This window comes from Mercenaria mercenaria, chromosome 4 (assembly GCF_021730395.1).
Source record: "Mercenaria mercenaria strain notata chromosome 4, MADL_Memer_1, whole genome shotgun sequence".
NCBI lineage: Eukaryota > Metazoa > Mollusca > Bivalvia > Venerida > Veneridae > Mercenaria > Mercenaria mercenaria.
In genome coordinates this window covers 58,775,001-58,797,297 of record NC_069364.1, presented here as the reverse complement: position 1 = coordinate 58,797,297, position 22,297 = coordinate 58,775,001, and positions in this window count along the sequence as shown.

The window sequence follows — 22,297 nt, the reverse complement described above, 5'->3', positions numbered from 1 at the left end:
GACACATATACATAAATGTTTTATATATGTACATGCTGATTTCACTGTAATGCTAATTATATTAGTGTGTAACCTTCTCCAAATGTAAAAATATAGACACATATACATAAATGTTTTTATATATACATGCTGATTTCACTGTTAATGCTAATCTATTATTAGTGTGTAACCTTCTCAAATGTAAAAAATGTAAGACACATATACATAATTGTTTTATATATGTACATGCTGATTTCACTGTTAATGCTAATCTATAATTAGTGTGTAACCGTCTCCAAATGTTAAAAATGTAGACACATATACACAAATGTTTTATATATGTACATGCTGATTTCACTGTTAATGCTAATCTATTATTAGTGTGTACCTTCTCCAAATGTAAAAATGTAGACACATATACATAAATGTTTTATATATGTACATGCTGATTTCACTGTTAATGCTAATCTATTATTAGTGTGTAACCTTCTCCAATGTAAAAATGTAGACACATATACACAAAATGTTTTATATATGTACATGCTGTTTCACTGTTAATGCTAATCTATTATTAGTGTGTAACCTTCTCCAAATGTAAAAATGTAGACACATATACACAAATGTTTTATATATGTACATGCTGATTTCACTGTTTATGCTAATCTATTATTAGTGTGTAACCTTCTCCAAATGTAAAAATGTAGACACATATACATAAATGTTTTATATATGTACATGTGATTTCACTGTTAATGCTAATCTATTATTACTGTGTAACCTTCTCCAAATGTAAAATGTAGACCACATATACATAAATGTTTTATATATGTACATGCTGATTTTACTGTTAATGCTAATCTATTATTACTGTGTAACCTTCTCCAAATGTCAAAATGTAGACACATATACACAAATGTTTTATATATGTACATGCTGATTTCACTGTTAATGCTAATCTATTATTAGTGTGTAACCTTCTCCAAATGTAAAAATATAGACATATATACACAAATGTTTTATATATGTACATGCTGATTTCGCTGTTAATGCTAATCTATTATTAGTGTGTAACCTTCTCCAAATGTAAAAATGTAGACACATATACACAAATGTTTTATATATGTACATGCTGATTTCACTGTTAATGCTAATCTATTATTAGTGTGTAACCTTCTCCAAATGTAAAAATATAGACATATATACACAAATGTTTTATATATGTACATGCTGATTTCACTGTTAATGCTAATCTATTATTAGTGTGTAACCTTCTCCAAATGTAAAAATGTAGACATATATACACAAATGTTTTATGTACATGCTGATTTCACTGTTCGTCATATACTGTGCATGTTTATGTCCTCATGGGCTTCTAGCCTATTGGAATTGAAATAAACTTACTACTTATCCTTATTGGGAATTAAATGCAAACGTCCTGACATTTAATTCGGATTAAAGGTTAAATAACAAACAAAACAAACACACAAACTAACTTGATTATGATTAATACATCGCCGGACAACAATAGGTTGATTTTCACACCTTACAAATAACATGGATATTCTTTGACAAGCTGTGATATCGACGAATCCAGGTGTAAAAACAGTACAGATAAGTTAACGGGACTGAAAAATCTCATCGAGCTAAATAAAATGTCGAGCTAATCAAATCGAGGTAATGATAAATAATTACATTGAAATATATAGGGGAAAATCGGGACCGACTAAAACACATCGTGCTAACCGGAGTATCGAGCTAACCGATATCGAGGTAACGATATTTAGCTGTATATGTTTCTTTTACCTATATGTGTATTAACTTTTGCCATAACGTTTGAAAATGTATTGATAGTGAACAGACTACATTTAACAGACATTTCTGGCGTTACCTATCTTCCGCGCGACTTGAACTACACGACATGTGAAGTTTCGAACCCATGGTACTACGATAATACTTCACCTTAATATGTTCATGCATTAAAAAAGTACAACTTGAAACATGGATTTGAAGATAACGGCGATTTCCATAAAAACAGTTTGGTTTTAATTTGTGTTTGTCCATACGAGTCTTAGACTTGTTTTTCCTAGCAACAAGATAAGAAAAAAGCGGTACAAAATATCATTGTGAAAACATAAACATTCTGAATAAAATGAACGTAGTAACAAGAAATGTGTTGCATTAATGTTATTTGTTTTCAAATGAGCGCGAATGTTGAATAATTCGGTTAACAATAATAGTAATAATAATAATAATTGTAACTATAATCCAAATCTGGAACATGTATATTATTTCATGGGACAGACTTTCCTTTTTGCACGTCTCAATTGTTGTGAATTAATCTTTTGTGACGCGTGGTAAAATCTTGCGCCAGTTTGCAATGGGTAGAATTTCATGAAATATGTCGCAAGGGTTTGAATTTTTAAAGTCCGAATGTTTGTTATCGTTTGGATAACCTTATCCAACTTATGCGGTTACAAATTATGGCAACTTTTCTGTTATATACATGCAGGTATTGTTACATATGTATTTTTAATTTAAAATCTGGTGAGCATCAAATTCCCTTATGCAGGGATTGTGACAATTAAATTCTAGACTTCTTTTAAAACATGGTTTCTACTGTTATACTTTTAATTTTTGCATATTATACTTTTTAAGACTTCTATAATTTCAGTCGTGTTTGTCGAAGAAACATGTAAATAATTCTGATATGTGTATTTGTAAAAATGTTTGATCATAAATTGACTGTATGATTGTGTAAATGTATGAATGTATATGAAATTTAATGATTGAGGTTACGCAAAGACTGAATTCCTGCACTTCTGTTTTAAAAACAGTTTGAGTCTCAGCTGAGTTTGATAATGAAACATTTTCATTGATATCAAAATTGCATGTTAAAATCTAAGTTTAAAATTCATGACTATTTTCAAATAACTATTCAGTAAGGATTGTCATGTCTCAACTGGAATTTATTCTACCGTTAGAACTAGCTGTAAAAGTTTCAATCTTAAACTCAGCTGAGACCGAAAATTGTTTTGTGAACAAAGGGCTTGGGACGCGTCCAAGGTCAAAGCTTCGATCATATTCCAAAAATGTTTTATGGCCAGTACATGCATAAAATTGTCAACGAAATTATATTTTGACTTAGTCAAATCCATTGACACCATTTGAGCAATTCTGTGTGGTCATTTGATACAACCAGCTTAGTAGTCGAGACTATAAGAATATTTCACTGGTTGCGGATAAAGAGGGGAATATCCGGCACGAGGGTAACTGTTTAGGCGGTAACGAGGCTCCTGTCGAGTGTAGAGGTTATGCTATGTCAGATATTTTAAGTTGATGTATTTATTGTTTATCCAAACATGTGTGTCCGAATTTGTGAAGTTTCTTTTAGAGATCGATTTTTGCATAATGAATCAGGTAGCATTGTAATCTTTGGATTATTTCTGTGAAACTCATTTACTACCTTCAGGTCATGATGTATTTAACTGCTTATCAGATGTATTTACGAGAAAACTTTGCTTTTACAAATTTACATTCACTTCCAGGTTGTTATTAAGCGGTGTCATGGTAACTTTTTACCTGGCAACGAAAGAATGTCGCCATTTTTGTATTGAAGGCAAATAGACCGAAAGATGAGCTACAAAAGGGGTTATGCTGTAAGGATCTTATAGATTATCATAACTTCTAATGAATCAAGCTAAAGTTTAATGATTTTAGTGCAATTTTATCGTAAATTATGGTTGCCGACTCTGAATACTGGTTGCCAGTGCGGAAATTTTGTTTGTGTACATTTTTAGCCAATGACGTTGGCGTCTTGTACGCATTCGTTTTTGGTGCATTTGATGCATTTTTGCGCACCCGCACAAATTTTCGGCGTACCCCTTTTTAGTTTTAGTGCACAGGTCTTGGGTATATATAGATCTGCCCGTTGTTCCCGATTTTCGGGGTCTCCAAAATTCAAAACATCTAAAGGGCAAATTCTTGTCAGTTTACAGAAGACAATCATATTAATTTATTTCCAAGAGTTCAAGGCCGGCTTCCATGTTTATTAAAATAAATCAGAAAACTGTTAAGGTTATTAATTATTTAAGCTGTCTGAACTACCAGACTGTTTATTTATTTTCTATTAAATAATTTAAAGCTGACTGACAGAATTTTCATAGTATTTTTAAGAGAACTTAAAAGTCTAGATTTGTGTGTTACAAAGATAACTGTTTTACCATAAACTACTGTATATCTTGTCCCGTTAGTCGTTGACAGATCCTCGTATCTTCACGTGATATTTTTAATAGTGCCTGACCGTGCATCTTCGCGTATTTTATTCGAAGCATAAAATGGAATGACATTGTTGATCTTGTAAGATACTGCCTATGCTACTTATTGTTGTGATTTTTGCACTTTGCTGAAATTGAGAATTCTGGTCACACATTGAATATTTGTTAGGGAATAAATGAATAAATAATTCTATTTTTTAAAATCCTGTTATTGTTTTCACTTAATTAATTATTACTTAGTGTTGTACACTTCCCAAATGCCCTGTGGAGACCAATCCTTTCTATCTGAGTAATTCTTGTAAGTCCTTTAAAGAGCCGACACAACTTATAACAAGGCAATAGTGTTGCCTTAGTCTACGCAGAACTTCATAGCCAGAGCTACAATCATAGTCCGCACCGTGCCGGGTTGTCTATTCGTCATTCATAGTCTACATAGTGCCCACCCGCTTAGCTCAGTAGGGAGAGCGTTGGTCTACGGATCGCGGGGTCGCGAGTTCGCTCCCCGGGGTGGGGGAGGAGGGCGGGGGGGGGGGGGGGAGAGGCGTATGTTCTCCGTGACGATTTGATAAAAGAAATTGTGTCTGAAATCATTCGTCCTCCACCTCTGCTTATTCATGTGGGGAAGTTGGCAGTTACTTGCGGAGAGCAGGTTTGTACTGGTACAGAATCCAGGAACACTGGTTAGGTTAACTGCCCGCCGTTACATGACTGAAATACTGTTGAAAAACGGCGTTAAACCCAACACAAAAACAAATAGTCTACATAGAACCAGATTGTGTACGTTGTTTCACAATCTACTGAGACACATTCAACTCAGTCTACAGACATAATACATGTATATTCAGATTCAGATATCCTAATCTATTGACACAATACAAGGCTACCAAGGTGTTGTTGGATTAGGTGATATTCACGCTATCAGTTACAGTCCTTATGGCCATTAGCTCACTACAATATGTTGCTGTGATCCCCTACGCATACGGGTCATCTGAGCTAAAAGAGGTGAACCTCTTGCGGCGCAGGGGAAGAGTGTCTGTCTCCTCACCAGGAGGTCATTGGCTCAAATCCTGGATCATAGGGTATGTTGATCGTTGAATCAACAGCCGTTTTCACTGCTAGCGAATACTGGTTAGAAATTCACGAAATGGACAGCAAGCATATTAATAACTTGCAGCACTTCTAATAAAAAAGAACAAACTTGCGATACAGATCCTCTAGCTTCTTGTTCATAAATACGGTAGTCGAAAGATTTGAATAGATACATTAATCAAAAAGCGATATAAAAGGTAAAAGGGTAAAAATTTTGAACAATGCTCCCACGTTGTTAAGAATGCTTGTAAGACAAAATATATCGTTAATTCATATACAATAAAACGGATATTAATAAATCTTACAACTGTCTTTTCTCAGATATTTTAAATGGAAACAGTATTACGGCTGCTAAATATGCCACTTTTCAGTTTTGCACTTCCTCATATACAGTTTGATAAAACCCCTATAGTATGTCCGCAGTTCGTGGTCCGCAGTACGTGTCGAAGCAAGCTGAAAATCTGTAAGTACGTGTTCTCTATTTGGGATTCCGACATTTCCGGTTTTACGGATAGTTTTACTTTAATTAAAAAAAACAAAAAAAACAAACCATTACTGCAGAGCGAGAATACATAATCACACGGAAAGTGCCGAGTGTCATTACGCGTATACTAAGTCTGTAAATTCGTCTGACCAAGATTCCAATACAAGATTTAGTTCTGTAACAAGTATAAAGCCGGCGTCCATCTTCGTTTCAACGAATATTCAGCGTGTGATATTTGGGATTGAAAGAAGGCATGCCCTAATCCTAACCCTAATCCTGTAAAGCAAAGTATTTTATAAAAGTCAAAAAATCAGGTCATAAGAGCTAAAGTGCCGCGTTCCACATGGTACGCTGCACCATTGGTAATTGAGTTTCTCTGCATTTTTCTATTAAGGGGATTTTATGTCTGTATCACAAATTGCAGGAAGACTTTCCTTACTCCAAAAAAGTAGAAGGCCACAAAACAGATATCTAAGAAGCACAAGAAAAACACAGCAGTTTGTCTCATTGTTGACTACTTTTACTTTCATACCGATAATCAGCATAATAAAATAAAGGTCAGCTGGTTGTTGTATAAAGGTTAATCTCTTGGGTAATAAGAAAATCACGTTTGGTATTAAAAGGAATACATTAATTGTAGCTTAAAACAATTATTTTACTGCGTTGCCACTACTCAAATAACGTACCAGTATTTGGCTTTATATCGATTTCGTGAATATTTGCAGCTAAAATTAGTTTACAAGTCTTATGTCATAGATTTTCACATTATCATGTAATAATACCATTCATATTATATATCATTCTATAGAATCTTTTAATTTTATACAATTTTGAAATTACCGATAACGGAGAAAAATGATCCGTTTAGAATGTATGGGTTTCATGTGTTAAAATATGTCACTTAAACATTACTAATGATATGATTTGTTTTTGTACAAGATTTTCAATTTGTTCTTGTGATATTAGGAATCTATAAAGAGGTTCTTTGGAAACATAGAACGCAACCAAGGAAAATAATAGCAGACTCTGTTTGACAGTCTGTTCATGTATAATGTGCAACACCCTTCAACAATTGTTTTGACTATTGACCTACAAACCGTATGCTATGGAAGGAGCTGCGAAAGTTGTTGTAGATATTGCATGTAAAGCGTTGCTTTCGTTTCATGTTCAAAGCGAAATATCTTAGTATAGGCCTGAAAAAAAAAGCACTTTGCTTATTTAGGTATTTTGACAACATGTAGTAAAGGAATATGGAAAACGTTAAATTCTACTAGTACATTGGCGTCGCATTAACTCTAGAAAACTTGTAACCGGAAGTTATTAACATTCTGCCTGCAAATTGCATTTTGCTAATATGACATTTAGTTTAAACTGAGGCATAGACATTATGCTTCTTAATAAACTTATTTTGAAACTGCTTAAAAGTGTGACAACTTTAAAATTCTATATTTTACAATTTGAAAGTGCAGCTTAATTCAATTTTTTCCTCAAGCAGTTATTTACAAAAAGCACAGGTCAAGCTGCATTTAAAAAAAAAGTCTCAAAACGAACAAAGTCTTGATTCTTGAACCTCATTATATATATTGACGTTAGATGGAGAATGTTATCGGGAAGTATTTGGAAACGAGATCCGGTGAAAAGGACTCCATTTGAATTAATATAGGTAAAATGATAGGAAAAATAAACATTGCCATTCCCTGTTTCTACCTGTCTACATGTCTCTCCATGCGGATATGGGCGCAGCAACACTCAAACTTTTCTCCGCGACAAGTTCTGCCCCTACCACAACAAATGCGGAAACGGGTATATAGTGGTACCCCTGTCTATGTTTGCGTGTGTGCATGTGTCCACGCGTGTGTATAATTGCTCGTACGCAAAATTGTGTGCATCTACCGTGAACAACATTATCATAATATCTTTTCTTAGAAACGCTCCCCTTAACGGTAATTGATAACAGGGTTAATTAAAAGTTTGTTTGCGTGTTAAGGTTTAGCAGTATATCACAACACAACATAGATTATTAGTAAACGAACAACATCTTGACAAACAACGTATCTGTCCAATACATGTTTTACTGTTCTGTCCCATAGAATTGGATACTTAAAATATTCTAAAGGGGTTGTCCCCCTTTAAAAATTAAAACAAAAAAAGGCCACTTGTAAAGAAATAAATGTAACAATTGTTAAAAACGATGTTTTACCTAGTTATGTTGTTAAACACTGGTACATTCTTGCAAATGCATCAAAACGAAGACATGTAACAGCTTTTTAAAAATGGTGAGTTTTTAAAGGCGCTGAACTGTCTAGAAGTGTAGCCCCTTCATGCCGTCCCTTTCCGGAATTCAATACATATATGAGTAAATTGACAATAGTTTTGTAGAATAATATACATGTTTTGTATGCTGTTTAATTTGCATGTAAAACAATGCTTTCTTTCTATGATTTGGTGATAATAAAACTTTTTTCTCCGAAACATGGACCTAACTCTTAAATGCTTCCTAGGAATAAATGTCATGTGAATATTTTATGATATGTGTTCCACCAGTACAATAGCCTTGCTTGATGATGTAATGTTTCAAGTCAAACATTTAAAATTAGAAACGCTTGTTCCTGAAATAACATCAGATAAGTTGTCTGAAAATAGCTTCATCTAACATTTAAAAGGAAAGAGAACACTGAGTCAGTCTGATTTCGTAAAATACAATTAAAGGTCATGCAATACTTCTATGGAAGAAATTATGTGGTTAAGTTAGTTTAAGTGCCGTGTGGCGGCTGTAAAAAGTCTCCCCGTACATGGATTCAGTGTTGTTAAATTTTCTGGTCCTTAGGGATCATGGAGTGCATTCAATACATGTGTAATAGAGTTCCGCTTAAGCCGGTGCTAGGGAGAGGTTTCATTACCTCTCATGAAAAGACTTAGTCAAACCGAGTCTGCTATTATTTTGCTTGGTTGCCTTCAGAGCTTCCAAAGGATATTTTTATAGATTTTATTGATATTTTTAACGTCTTTAACAATAATATAAAAAACATATTGCTCTGGCCTACATTGAAAATTTAAGAAAACACAGCCAACTGCCAAGTGTTCAAATATTCCAAAAAATTTAAAACCATACAAAAGTATTGGCATATTTGTGCACTTAAACTGATACGCGCACGAATATATAGGTACTTAGTAAAATAATAGACAAGGAGACAGTGAAAAAGAGCCAAATCATACAGACGATGATGGGCTTGTCTGAATATCTCAAAATGTTCGGGTAGAAATTTTGTCATTTGACATTATCTCATAAACTATTGTATTGTACACTCCTTGGCTTTGTGTGCGTTTTCGATATATATGATTTGACGCATCCATGCAGCATTGGTAACTTTTTGACTTTAATCTCATATTGTTTTCATTGCTAGAATGCATTCTGCATGCAATAAGACGAATTTCATGTTTATACTCCAACGATGGAAGTTTTGCCGATCGAAATCAAAAGTAGAGTTTTAATGTGCGAACAATGGTAAATATGCATATTTTGTTAGGACTGTCATTTCACTAGGACTAATATCAAGTCCCCTATTTTCTTACCATTTTTTGTCAATCTATGAAAGAACGTTCACAGCAGGTAAAGAAAAAATATGGTTTTCTATATAGGTAAGTAAGAAAGATCTGATGTGATAAACAAAGAAGAATTTGAATTAATGACCTTTAACCTATAATAGACTTTTTCACGTCACATTTATTCTATTAGACATAAATCTGTTTAATTTGATATGTAAGAAATCACGAAATTTCAAACATTTTTATTTTTTACTTTGATCCTATTGCGAAAAGGTGGACATATTTTATCCACGGTAGCCAACCTTTGTCTGTTGAATATCGACAAATGTGCAGAATGCATTAACCTGGCTCTAATTTATAATAGAGTGAATCCAATTGTAGAATCCGAGCAAAAATAATGCAAAAAGTTTAAACATTTGCCAAAAATACAGTAAAACGACCATAGGTTCTTTACTTCTACAGGGTGGCTTTTAACTTATGCTACAAAAAAGTGACAGTATCCATTTTTTTTAAAGCAGTAATCAGTTTATTTCTACAAGATATTATGTTCTTGTACTTATCAGGACTTACAGATAAAAATTGTAGAAAAAAGTCCGTCCATATCTAAATTTCTCTCTCGTTAGCTTTGAAAATATTGTAGTGAAAAATACATTTCTATTTATCCGTCTTCTATAGGCACTAAGTTGAATTTAAGTTTGCTTTGCTTTACAAACATGTTACCTGTTTGTGTTGTTAGCAATCTTTAATCTTCACGAACCTTATCGTGATATTCAGGAGTTGATACATTTTATATCACTGCTCAAATTTGAAAGAAATGTAATGGTAATTTATATGATATAGAATTTTAGGAAACACAGCTTCAAAAATAGTGCAATAAACTTTGATTTTGTTTGCTTTTATTGTTTTGTTTAATATTCTTCTTTTAGGAGAACAAAATTAGAAAGAGAAAAAAGCATACATGAACGACTCTTGTTTCAATCATGTAATTTGCGAAAATGATTTAGTCACACTAAGATTTTTATTTGGCTAGTTCCTTACATCTGAAATGTTACTAATGACCAAAATGTGTTAGAAGAATATAATAGAGTGATTAAGGACGAAACGTTTCATCAAACAGCATAATATATTTATATTTGGAATGTTACGTAATGATGTAAATAAAAATTCGAGATTGTCTGTTTAAACCTGGGCCCTATATATCTTAATAAAATATTTTGAGTTTCTCCCTAAATTGACAGTTACCTTGACCTCTGCAGTTTCGTTTCCTGCAAGTCACTAGGTGTGACAAGAGCGCAGTATGAAAGCGGAGATAATTTTATCGTTTAATAATTGAACACTTTATACTTCCATTTTTCCTTTTGGTAACGTTTTATTTTATCAGTTCCGAATGTAAATATCAAGCCTTTTGTTTTGCAAAGCATTGTAGCTTTACTTTAGTGATTATAAATTTAGTGTTGGTCTATGTGGGTGGCTAGGAATGTCCGTAGATGGGGTTAGAATATTAAACTATGTCACAATTTTTTTTCTGACATTCAGACGTTATCTTTTGTAGTCAATATTTGTGTAGGTCTCAAGTGTGTTGGGTATTTATTTGGTACTTTTGAATATTTAAGTAAATTATTTCTTAAAGTTTAAAGTTCATGTATCAGCAAAAATCATTTGTAAACATTTTATAACGTGGAAACGGATAACTTTTCCTGCTCAAGGAGTTGTATTTGTATAGTACTTGTCATGCAGGTAAACAAATAAACATATATCTAACTTCACTCAATGTTCGTTGACATTTCCAATGGGGACCTCAGTCGATTATCTTTCAAAACGTTTCCTCTTACGCAAAAGTAAACAGAATGGTTATTATGTACAATGACGTTTCACTTGATTAATGACTCTCCGTGTGGTTGTAAAACGAGAACGAAACGATAGGCCTGTATAAAAAAAGTTGATCATATATTAGGGACAGTGACTTATTCAATCTTACTTGATATTTTATGGAACCCGGAAATAATGTTTGCTCATGTATCGAAATTCTTACTGGCGATGAATGAAAGTGTTACATTTTCTGGTGGTCATAAACATACAATAAATTGTTTAAGGTATTAGACCCCTAATAGTAATGTTTAAAAATGGTATTTGCTAGGTATATTCTTAAAGTTGACTGTGTTTTGCATTGTGTGGAAATTTTAAACAACCGTGCCATTTTTTAAAATAAATTTTGTATAGTTTATGGTATTTGCTCAAGCTCAAGTAGAGACAAATTGCAAAATGATGGACCACTGTCCAAAACGTTTGCAGAGAATTCATTATACCATTAATTTTAATAAATGAAACACCAAACTATTGGTAAACAATAATAAAACACAAAATAAAACTGTCTATATCATTGTTTCTATGTTGCCTTAAGTAAAATGTTTGCTCATTTCATTCAAAAATAATCTTTGGACAGAAGTAAAACCTACCTACATTTCTTCCACAATATGTTATCTAAACAGTAGAGGCAAAATAGAGAACTTTTACTGCATGTAACTCAGTATTTTTAAAGATGTCTAACTCTGCTCCCTTCTGCTTCAGAGGTAAATTCACTTTGAACAACAAGAAATTGCGTATCGAATGAAAAGTTTCCTTTTTTATGCCATAAATCAATAATAAGTCAACTTACTAGGAAAAAAGGAAAATAAGGGTAAAAAATTGGTCCCAGTGGGGCTTGAACCTACGCCCCCAAAGTAGGTTTATTGTAGGAATGGAACACTCCTCAAAAGGAGATATTACGCGTCGAATACCTTAATAGCAATAATCATTTTTACTACATGACTCTGAATAGAAACGCCGGTACATAGTTTGTGCTTTATGAACAAATGTTTAAAGATTTTGCTGAAGTTGGCAGTCCAGCGACCGGTCCATCCGCATAGCGCTGATCTTCAGATCGCGGTGTCTTGTGGGCGATCCCCGGGCGATGCGTATATTCTCTTTGGCGATGTTTCTGAAACCATTCGTCCTCCATTTCTGATTCAGATGGGAAAATTGGATACAGGTTAGTACTGGTGCAGAATCCAGGAACACTGGTTAGATTAGCTGCCGTTACATGATTGAAATACTGCTGAAAAAAAAAGAAAAAAAAAAAAAAAAAAAAAAAAAAAAAAAAAAAAAACACTTACTGAATAGTTTGCCAGTCAATAGTCGAAAACTATCTGAAACGACCCTATTGACCATTGACCGGTAATTAGTTCATCAGGTGTATATAAAATACCCATGAAGGAAACATCTGTTGGTATATGTTTTGTTCATTTATCCTTAAGAAAATTATTTCAAACGAATGAGTGTTTTATATTTAACATTCCAATATCATTTGTAACACATGTAAAGAAAATAACTTTAATACCCAAGGCCACACTCTACAAAGTAAGCAAATACAAGATCAAATAAATATTTTCTGTGTAATTGTAAGACATAGAATGTAAACATCTTTAAATAATAATTTTCAGCGAAACATTGTCTGATAAAAATGAACAATGAAAACATTAAATTTGCAATAAATAACTGAAGAAAATATAAATATACATTTCATTTTCAGTCCACACACTTCAATGTCATACAAACATACAAACATCAAATGGATCTTATAAAGAAACTACACTAACTGTCCGCTATTATTTTGTTTGGTTTCATTCTATGTTTCCAAACAAAGCCTGTTTTAATGTTCTTGTAATTTCTGGTCGTTTTGGATCATGGAGTCCAATTAGTGACAGGTTATTGCTTAAACATCTGTCGGGGTTGAGGGCACATTTCATTACCTCTCATTAGCATACTCTTTCAAACCGAGTCTGCTATTATTTTGCTCAGTCGCCTTCTATGCTTAATACTTAATTTAAAGTACTATGGTGGAAAACCAACCAAACGTCATAACATTTATTAGAGATGCTTTAGCTAAGAACTGACTTCAAAGAGTGATCATAATGTCTCGCAATGAGCTTTTAACAACAGGTGAGCTAAACAAAAGGCCTTGATTGTTTTGATGCGACTATGTTATCTCCTGTATTCCCTGGCAATTTAGAAACCCTACAGTATAGATGAAATGTATGCAAACGTTCGACGAGGTGTCATTAAGAATCCATTACTTAGTTACATCGAATCATAAAAAGCATCGGAAATAGCGGAGTTATTTACGAGTAAAGCTCATTTCATGTCTGCATTGACGTAATTAGAGTGACAAAAGAAAGGGAACGGCCTAAATAATCATAAAAAGTATATTCAAACCTATTACTGAGTATTATGAGGCATATAATTTGTATTTAATTACAATTTACATCTTTGATCTGAATTAAGCTTTTTGTTATCACGTCACTTTATTGACAGAATAAAATGACTGAATCATTATTTTGAATTAATATCATTAATAACATTTAATTGGGATAAATATTTCATAACAGGAAAATCAGTAGTTTAAAGCCTTCAGTTTCTTATATATATATATATGTATTTGAAAATGTCTTGAAATGATTTAATATTAAAACAGGTATAGGCGGGATTCAAATTTCGTCTGAGGTCAGATATATTTTATGGTATGATCAAAACGAGCCATCTAGTTAATTGTAAATCAATTCACAAGTATAAATAAGTATATTTCAAATCCTACAAACAGAATGAATAAAGACTGAATAATCCGGCTACAGAGTTTCATTTATGACACCTCATGTTTTCATAAGTGTCAGCAAAACATCGCTAAGAAAAGATAAACAAAAATGCCACACTTCTAAATATATGAATAACCGCCCTTCAAAAATCAAAAAGGACGATATTTCGAGATCAATTTGATTTTTATTTTTTTTAACAGAACAGAATCTTTATTAACTTGCACTACATGTACATCGTTTAATGACATGCACTGTATAATATTTCCGTGAGTAATTAAGTAAAAACATGGTTTTTTCATATGGTCTGATCCGGTTTTTATTGTTAGTTTTGCTTTATTTCCAAATAATACATCTTTTCGCTTGCTTTGCTCTTATGACCATTAATGTTGATTTAGTATAAACTTGGATTTATAATACTTTGACGAGAATTGTGTCTCATAGTGAAAAATGTTGAATTTCTGTAAATATATTTCCCTAAAATTTGTAGTGGACTTTTACAGTGTAAAATTGAAACTTATTAATTGAAACAAAGGATAATTCAAAATGTTTTAAACCATTTCATACGTCTGTGTTGTCTCTAAACATTTTTGAATATATTTTGTAATTAGATAGGGTTACTGTGCACATTTAAAGTTCTATTTCATTTACAACAATTCGTACATTTAACCTTAAATATCTAAAGATAATCTACACTTTCGTTAAGTGTTGTTTTACAGGATTGTCCCTTCTCGATCATCATAGCCGGATATTTTCCATTACAAATTCACATGTGTCTGTAGTTATTATTTGTATATGACACAATATCAAGATACTGTTCGAAACAAAGTCAGCCTTAAAATACGGCATTTCAAACATTTCCTTAGAGTCTTAACATTGTTATTCTAGTTTTGAACGGACTGATCATACAGCCTAGTGACCTATGTTTCAGGCTAAGAATTTAACTGAAACTGATCAGTCATATTCAGATTCTCTATACATCACGTTTCAGATCCATACCGAAATACTAGAACCTTCGTAGTATTAAAGAACTGGATTTGTATAACAAGCAAGAGAGTAACAATTTTTAGAACATTTCAATAAATAGGAAACTAAGTGTTTTGGCCTGTTCGAGTATTTTTTCTTACTTTTAGCAAAGCAACCATTTGCAGTAAACTGTAAACGCGTTTAAAATTCTAACTACACATTATTGAACGTTTCCCACACACCCATACCCCTTCTACATCTACAAAAATAACAAGGTACAACTTTCAAGTTTTGAATTTTATGTTCAGAAGAAACAAAATATTTGACGTTTGAAGTAGAAAAAATCTAAAGAATGCCTTAATTTATTACTCTTAAAACAAATACTAAAATCAGCAGAAAAAACATTATACACCTGTGTCTTTACCTCAAAGCAAATGTGAAGAGTCCTCCTTTTGTGGATGTTAAAGGCTATGTATCCGTATACATACCGGATACAATGTACCACAGGATGGTTTGTTTTACCTTTCAATTTAGCTTTACTTCGCCATTCATATGTATGTTTCCTTTGAAATGATATCCGCTATAATGTGTTTCAGTGTAGTGTAAACAGAAAGTATGTTTCAGTGCATTACGAGAAATTCCCCCATTCAAATTGACATTTGACAGAAATGTGATTTAAAACTACACAAGATCGATACGTTCAGAATTATTGATGTCGTGCTGCCATGTCGTGTGTCAAAAATAAAAATAAAATGCATATTGGCAAAATATTATTTCAGAAATAAGACGACTACAGTTATAATACATATTTTTAGAATTATTCTATTGTTGGTTGTTATTGTTGACCTGATATTGAATACTAACCTTTACAAATACTATCACTTTGTATAGATTTTGCTTTGTCCTTCTGCCCGGCCACAGAAGCAACAAATAAATAAAGATAAAAAGGAAAATAGGGACAAAAGTCTAGTAAGAAAAGCCATTCAAGTCATCCTTCGTTCGAATAAATTAAACTTTATTTTGCTAACTAATACTGAATCTGATGTTATATGCCTAGGAATCTTTTTGGCTCTATCCTCATGACTTATCTACATGTATATTAGAATATTTTCTGACATCTACACTAAGACAATATCTTTTTTTTATCCAGCATTCATAGCTATCAAAAGTGTGGCTTACAATTATAAGAGAAGTGCAAAGAATATGTCATTATATCGTCAAAGCCATGGTAAGGAGAGATCGAAGGCGCCTTTGAACATCATCCTTTCCTGTTTACGGTATATATTAGTTTACATTTATATGATTTTATTTAATCAAGGAAGTTACCTCTCAAACCGGGCCTGCTATTATTCATCTTATATACTTTATCAATTATTACAACATTGTGGTGTTCACTGCACATAATCCGTCCTGTTGTTTTCAAAGTCCGTGACACAAGGGGTCAAAAGGGTCATAGATACTGCAATTTCTTGTCTGAGTCAAAACATTTGCATCCTTATTCTGATAAATTTTATGCGCTATATTTTGATGAGTGACGTCTAGAATTCATCTATTTATTTTCTATTTATTTTTTAAGTAACATTGGACGAAAGGATTAAAGATAGATCTATTTATTTTTTGTTTGGACCATACCTTAGTCGTTCATTTCATGAATTTACTGTCGTTCTGGATAAATTTAAATCTCAGCTCTAAATGTGTGGAATTTAGACTCAGTCTGTAAGATCAAGGTCGCTACGGGTCAGTTGTGTGTTTTACAATGTCTTTAACTGCAGCTGACACTTAGGTATCAATTATACATTGGAATCGAATTTGACTGGGTCCTCTGCGTACTGAAGAAGATGTATTTCGTTCTGGAACATGGTTTATAGATTTTATGGCGTGGGATAGTACAACCTTGAAAAGTAAATGACATCTGCAATGTACCTTAATTTTACTTTTGATTTGCCATGCAGTTGAACAAATGCATATCTCAGATCATCAGAATGCGTAGGTTTCTTTGACATTTTCAATGTTGATTTTAGTTAATGATTTCTGAAAGCGTTTCTACTTATGCATAATTAAACGTAAACAGATTTCAAAAAGTAATTGCTTTGCACAATGAACCATTCTGCTAACGTTTCCTTTAATTGCATTTCCGTGTTGTTATAACACTCCTGATATATATCATTAGTCCAAAGTTTGTGCTATATAAGGGATTTTATTCAATACATATTTACAAAGGAAAATTAAAACCTTGAAAAAAATCCTGTCAAAATTCAATTCTTCCGGTTCACTGACGAAACTATTCGCTATGGTCATTCGGACTTATAACTATTTACCGGCAAGCCATTCATCAAGTGTATAATACATTATAAAATAAAGGAACATCTTTTGAAAGTCCATGAAGGAGATACTTAAGAGAATAAGAGTTTGTTTGTATATCTCTCATTCGAAGGGTACTTTGAATGCGTTTTTTGCTCTTAACCATTCAATATTTCGTTACAATATTATGGAAACAACTTTCATAAAAGTAAGCGAACACATCAAAGAAAAAAAACACGCAATCTTAAAATACTGTTAACATTTTTAAATGATAAATTGAGAGAACCTTTGAACATCGTCTGACACAATGAACGATATAATGTATTTAAATTACAATACATGTACAGAGAAGCTACTTCTAAACTTTTGTCCTTATATACATTTATTTATCCAACAACTGCCATTCAAATATTTCATTAAAATTCAAAGTCATTGATATAGATGTATCAAATGATTTTTTATGTAGGGAAGGGATAAGTTGCGTTGTGTCTCCAGAGGATCGTCTTCAATATTTTTTTAACTATTACACCAACATTGTTAAGTACTGTGAGGCTGTGATAATTAGTCTGTCTTCCCACATGATAAATGAATTACGAACTCAGTTTTGTTATATTTTCTAATCCTTTGGGACAATTAAGTCCGCTAAATGTTCCTTGCTTGAGGGGTATTACTCATTTCATTTATCAAACTGAGTTAAATCTGTATCTACTATTAGTCTCACTTTTAGTTACGTTCCATGCTGTTAAAGAATATTCTGGCATACTTCATATCCCCACGTCGTCTTTAGTTTCCGGGTTCTGTTTTCTTCCCCATGTTTGCAGATTGTTGTGCAGTGTGTTCGCACTTGAGTGTTAATGGCCCTCCTTACATATTACGTTTATTCAAATCAAGTTTTCCTTTATTAATCTATCAACTATATCTCTTACATACTTCCTTTTAAGTCACGATAGCCTAGTTTGATTTAGATAGGTGTATTCAGGTCTGGAATCCAATTTTTGAGACCTTCAATAAAATCGAATACACCATAATCTGTACAGGTTTTTATGTTGAGTGTTGCTGGGAGTGTGGCCAATGAGGTTACTGCTAAAGAGCATCAAAATAACCATTTCTAGAAACCAACCAATTTTGAAATAATTTACAACTAGACTTGTTTTCACTATGCAAGTCGCAACCCGGGGACGTGAGATACCACTAGGGTAAAACACCATGCCTTCTCGTATGCCACAAGAACTGGTTCTACCAGGAAGCACACTCGAGAGTGATTCAGATAAACTTCAAGCTTTCATCACAATTACTCTAGAAATAAATTAGAGTATAATAAAAGCGACAACGGATATTTTGTTGCCATTTTATCCAAATTTGATGGAAGAATATTATTTATTTGTTAACAAATGTATTTATTGAACCAGTCATGGCAAGTAAAAGTTAAACCCGGTATTAAATTCAATATATTCTTGCACGTTCTAGACCTATCGGTAAAATGGAAATTTACGTAAAAATCCATTAACAATTCCAGGTTTCTTGGAGAATCGCTTAATTAGTAATATCAAATCATATATAGCATCGGAAACAGCGCAGTTATTTAAAGCTCATTTTATGTCTGTACTGACGTAATTACAATGAAAGGGAATGGTCCAAGTAATCATACAAAGTATATTCAAACCTATTACTGCGTCGCGTTTATTAGGCACATATTGTCTGTATAATTACAGTCAACATCTGCGAGCTGAATTAGGAATTCATTTTGTAAAACATACGTAGTTTGAGGTGATATTAGTGACAGAATGATATAGGATATATGTTCCCTGAACCGTTGACTTACCAAAGCAAAATAGGATTTGGCGAAATAGTAAACATATTATATAAGTACGAAAGACCCGTGGTGACATTTCAACTTCATTATTTCACGATTTCTGCTTCCTGATTTCACGATTTCCACTTCATGAATTCACGAATTCACGATTTCTTCTTCCTGATTTCACGATTTTCACTTCATGAATTCACGATTTCACGATTTCCACTTCATGAATTCACGATTTCACGAAAAAACTTCACGATTTCTTGATTTCACGATTTCATGATTTCACGATTTCTCGACTTCACGATTTCCACTTCATGAATTCACGATTTCTGCTTCCTGAATTTACGATTTCCACTTCATGAATTCACGATTTCACGATTTCCACTTCACGAATTCACGATTTCCACTTCACGAATTCACGATTTCCACTTCGTGAATTCACGATTTCACGATTTCCACTTCACGATTTCCACTTCACGAATTCACGATTTCACTATTTCCACTTCACGAATTCACGATTTGAAATCGTGAATTCGTGAAGTGGAAATCGTGAAATCGTGAATTCGTGAAGTGGAAATCGTGAATTCGTGAAGTGGAAATAGTGAAATCGTGAATTCATGAGTGGAAATCGTGAATTCAGGAAGCAGAAATCGTGAAATCGTGAATTCAAGAAATCGTGAAGTTTTTTCGTGAAATCGTGAATTCGTGAAATCATGAATTCATGAAGTGGAAATCGTGAAATCGTGAATTCATGAAGTGGAAATAGTGAATTCAGGAAGCAGAAATCGTGAAATCGTGAATTCATGAAGTGGAAATCGTGAAATCAAGAAATCGTGAAATCATGAAATCGTGAAATCAAGAAATCGTGAAGTTTTTTCGTGAACTCGTGAATTCGTGAAATCGTGAATTCATGAAGTGGAAATCGTGAAATCAGGAAGCAGAAATCGTGAATTCGTGAATTCATGAAGTGGAAATCGTGAAATCATGAAGCAGAAATCGTGAAATAATGAAGTTGAAATGTCACCACGGGTCTTTCGTATATAAGAAACCGGTGCTCTGGTGCTAATAGACTCGTCAGGTGCACTTTCATACCGCTATGAATAACTTAAGTAATAATATAAGATATGAAGAATCCACTGCATATTATAATATATCTTTACACAAATAACTAAAACACTAAATTTTTTGGATAGTATATTTCGTGACTGCAATTTGACTTATGTACAACAGCAGCAATTCAAGATTTGTTATATATTTTATTATATTTTTGTGTTTGTCTAGTTATCGTAGAGTTTTAAGTGTAAATTTAATAGTTTTACAGAGAGTAAATATAGATTTGATCAGATATAGGTGGGGTATTTTAAAGTATCAAAGCGGCTTACCTGGTTCGTATGTTAACAAAGCATGCAAAACAAATATAACATTTTCCTATCCTACATCGTAGCTTCAGAGTGTCATTTATATCATTTCAGATTGTTATATTTTCCTGCAAAACCAAGCCAATTGAAAATAAAATCACGTTTATACGTTTCAGAAAATTTAAAGGACGAGTCTCCGAGAGGAAATTAACGACGCATATCATGCAAAAATACCATTTTATATGGTGGTACCGCCTCGACAGCCTAGTGGTATAGTGTCCGCTTCAAATGCGGGAGGTCATTGGTTCGATCCCCGGCCGCGTCTTACCAAAGAAGTGCAAAAATGGTACGAGTAGTTCCTTTGCTTGGCGCTCAGCATTAAAAATGAAACTTGATTTTCCTCTCTCATACTGTCGTGGTAATGGGTTCCATCTGGAATGAGATCTCGAGATTGATCTAAATAAGTTACAGAACTTGCTTCACAATTGACCTAAAATAAATTAGTTTATATACAATATGGTGGTAACGGTTCGTTTCGTTCTTTCAGACCAAAAGTAATATCTGTTCAGTTTATCTGATTTTTATCGTCTTTAAGTTTTTATTACCATTTTCTGAAGCATTAAGACATTAAGTTTCAAGAAGATTAATGCAGCAGATATCTACCCTTAATGTATTATTTCCCACCACTAACACGAGTGATGACATAATAATACCATCCATCCTTCTGCCAGTTTGGTAGCATGACTGTACGTCCGTCTTTCCTTCAGGAATTTTAGTTTGAACAATGACTTAAAACACATCTTTCTTTTGACACTGATTAAAACAATCTACCATTTTCCATATCTGTTAAGGGGAATCCGGTTAAATACTGACACTTTCTGTAGGTGTGCGCTGTATGATGTTCTTTTTTTTTCTTATTGACATTAACCACAGTGGCAGAAACATTTTCTGCCACTCTTTCTACCATTTACTCAGACATTTACGTTTCAGTTGTAAATGAATCTACGCCCGAGAGTTGCCGAGGCGTCTTTTCTATAAAAGGCGAAACGTGAGCTTTAAAGCAACTTCGGGCAAAATGATCCTTCCTAGTTTCCACCTTTAACAATGCTTTGTTACTGCTGGTGAGAAAGAATAGAAAATTGCCATAATCAACAATGACCAAAAGAGAAAGTGCAGGGCAAAAAAAAAAAAAAAAAAAAAAAAGAAAAAAAAAAACGTCGTATTTTTCGAGATATATGGTAAATGACTCTAATTGAATATATTTCTGAAGTTTCATTTATCTGTTATAGCTATTAAATGCTTATTTGATATCCTTAGGACAGCCGGCATATATTTATGCAATCTCGTCAGACGTATGTATGATTTTGACAACACAGTAAATGACGTCACTCGACCTTCGACCTTCCGGAAGTAAAGAAAATGAAAGTAGAAATGCTAAACTTGAAAACGAAAGCCGTATTTTGATTCGTCGATAGTCAGGGGTCACACGCTGGGGTCACCCTGTCTAAATGTATGCGCGTGGACATTTTCTTTCTAATGGGGAGTCAATTTTCAGAATTTTCTAACGAATTGAAATTACCTGGGCTTTAGTATTCATCTACGAAAAGATATTTGAGCTCAGGATAAACACAAATCCCACAGGGGTCCATAACGGAGCAAGGGTACAATGATATTTTTGGAACTTCATGAAACCGCTCAAAAGGTCCTTTTTGATGTTGTCTGGAAGTGTCAGTATATGCCTCGGATGTAAGATATAATCGTATTTGGGAGCCGCAGACCTAGACATTTCAGAAATATTTTCAAAATGAATTTCGTGTAATAAATGTTGATTCTACGGAAGACGCTAATACGTTTGATTACGTTATGGCTGCGGA